Source organism: Salvelinus fontinalis, chromosome 21 (genome assembly GCF_029448725.1).
Source record: "Salvelinus fontinalis isolate EN_2023a chromosome 21, ASM2944872v1, whole genome shotgun sequence".
NCBI classification, from domain to species: Eukaryota; Metazoa; Chordata; class Actinopteri; order Salmoniformes; family Salmonidae; genus Salvelinus; species Salvelinus fontinalis.
Window position 1 is genome coordinate 40,247,730 of NC_074685.1, and position 1,662 is coordinate 40,249,391.

Genomic DNA, 1,662 nt, shown 5'->3' on the forward strand with positions numbered 1-1,662 from the left:
GTGGTGGTGGGGCTGCAGTAAAAACATGTTGTTTTTAAGCTGGTGACTACCCTGTGTTAATGTTAGAGCCTTAGCTGAGCCTCAGGGTGCACCTGGGGGTGGGTGGTGGAACAACATGAAAAAATGCTAATAGTGTCTTTTTATTTAACTAGGCAAGTCAGTTAAGAACACATTCTTATTTACAATGACGGCCTACCCCGGCCAAACCTGGATGACGCTGGGACAATTGTCCGCCGCCCTATGGGACTTCTAATCACAGCCAGATGTGATACAGCCTGGATTCGAACCAGGGACTGTAGTGACACCTCTTGCACTTGCACCGCTGCGCCACTCAGGAGCCCTAGTGTATACTATGGTAGGAATACTATAGTATTAACTGTAGTGTTTTTGCAGACTTTACTGCAGTATTTACAGCTTACTGTAGTATAAATACTGTACTATTTAAAAATATATGTATACACTGACTGTATTATAGCAATTACTGTAGTGTTTTTGGAGACCGTTGTATACTGTAGCATTTACTGTGGCATTTTTGTTTTATTATCTTTGACATAGAAGCGTAGGCTTTCTTCTTGAGGAAACCTACTGGAGAAATACTAAAAGAGCGCATTTTCCATAACCTGTAGGTAGGTAGGTAAGACTAGGTTCTGAACAGAGAGTTCAGAGCGTCTGTTCTTTTAAAGAACCTGTAGGGGACACAATATATGGTTTATACTTGAAGGCATGTAGGTTGCTCACTTACAAGTGGCACACATTGGGATATGGGGGATCCGGGGGCAGGGTATATGCAAACTAAATACTGTAGTATTGTAACGTTCGTTCTCCTCCTCGTCTGAGGAGGAGCAAGGATCGGACCAAAATGCAGCTTGGTATGTTTCCATATTTATTTTTATAATAATAACGAAGACGAAAAACACTTAAATAAACGATGTTACAAGACCTGAACATGTGAACTTACAGACAACGAACAACGCAATGAACAGGAACAGACTAACAAACGAAACGAAACAAAACAAAACGAAACGAAACAGCCCCGTGTGGTACAAACACTGACACAGGAACAATCACCCCAAACAAACGGTGTGAACAGCCTACCTTAATATGGTTCTCAATCAGAGGAAACGTAAAACACCTGCCCCTGATTGAGAACCATATCAGGCTAATTAACAATGAACCTAAACATAGAAACACATAACATAGAATGCCCACCCAGCTCACGTCCTGACTATACTAAACAAAGACAAAATAAAGGAAATAAGGTCAGGAACGTGACAAGTATTTACTGTAGTAACAAAAGGTTGTGTTTTTGCAGACATTTCTGTTGTATTTACTACAGTGTTTTTTTGTGGATAATACTGTAGTATTTACTATATTTTTCAATAGTATACTACAACACTCTATACTAAGTACTACATATGGTCGAGGGATACTACAGTGTGTAGTATAGTATTGCACAGTATACTACAGTTTACTACAGAATTCTATAGTAAGTACTGTAGTATTATATCGTAAACTTTATTTTTTATGCAGGGAGGGTTGAGAGCTTGGTGGGTCAGGACTGGAGGGCTTGCTGTCTGGCTGGGGGAGGTCTGGCTGGGGAGGGCTGACTAACTGGCTGGCTGGTTGGTTGGTTGGTTGGGGAGGGCTGTGTGGGTTGGGATG

The 1,662-nt window shown here is 41.2% G+C and overlaps 1 non-coding gene across 1 annotated transcript; it reads right to left on the reverse strand.

Moving 5' to 3' along the window:
• Positions 1-559: 559 nt before the first annotated feature.
• Positions 560-612, reverse strand: LOC129819247 (U7 small nuclear RNA). Its single transcript, XR_008754078.1, has one exon. It is a non-coding gene; the product is annotated as a U7 small nuclear RNA (small nuclear RNA).
• Positions 613-1,662: the final 1,050 nt, after the last annotated feature.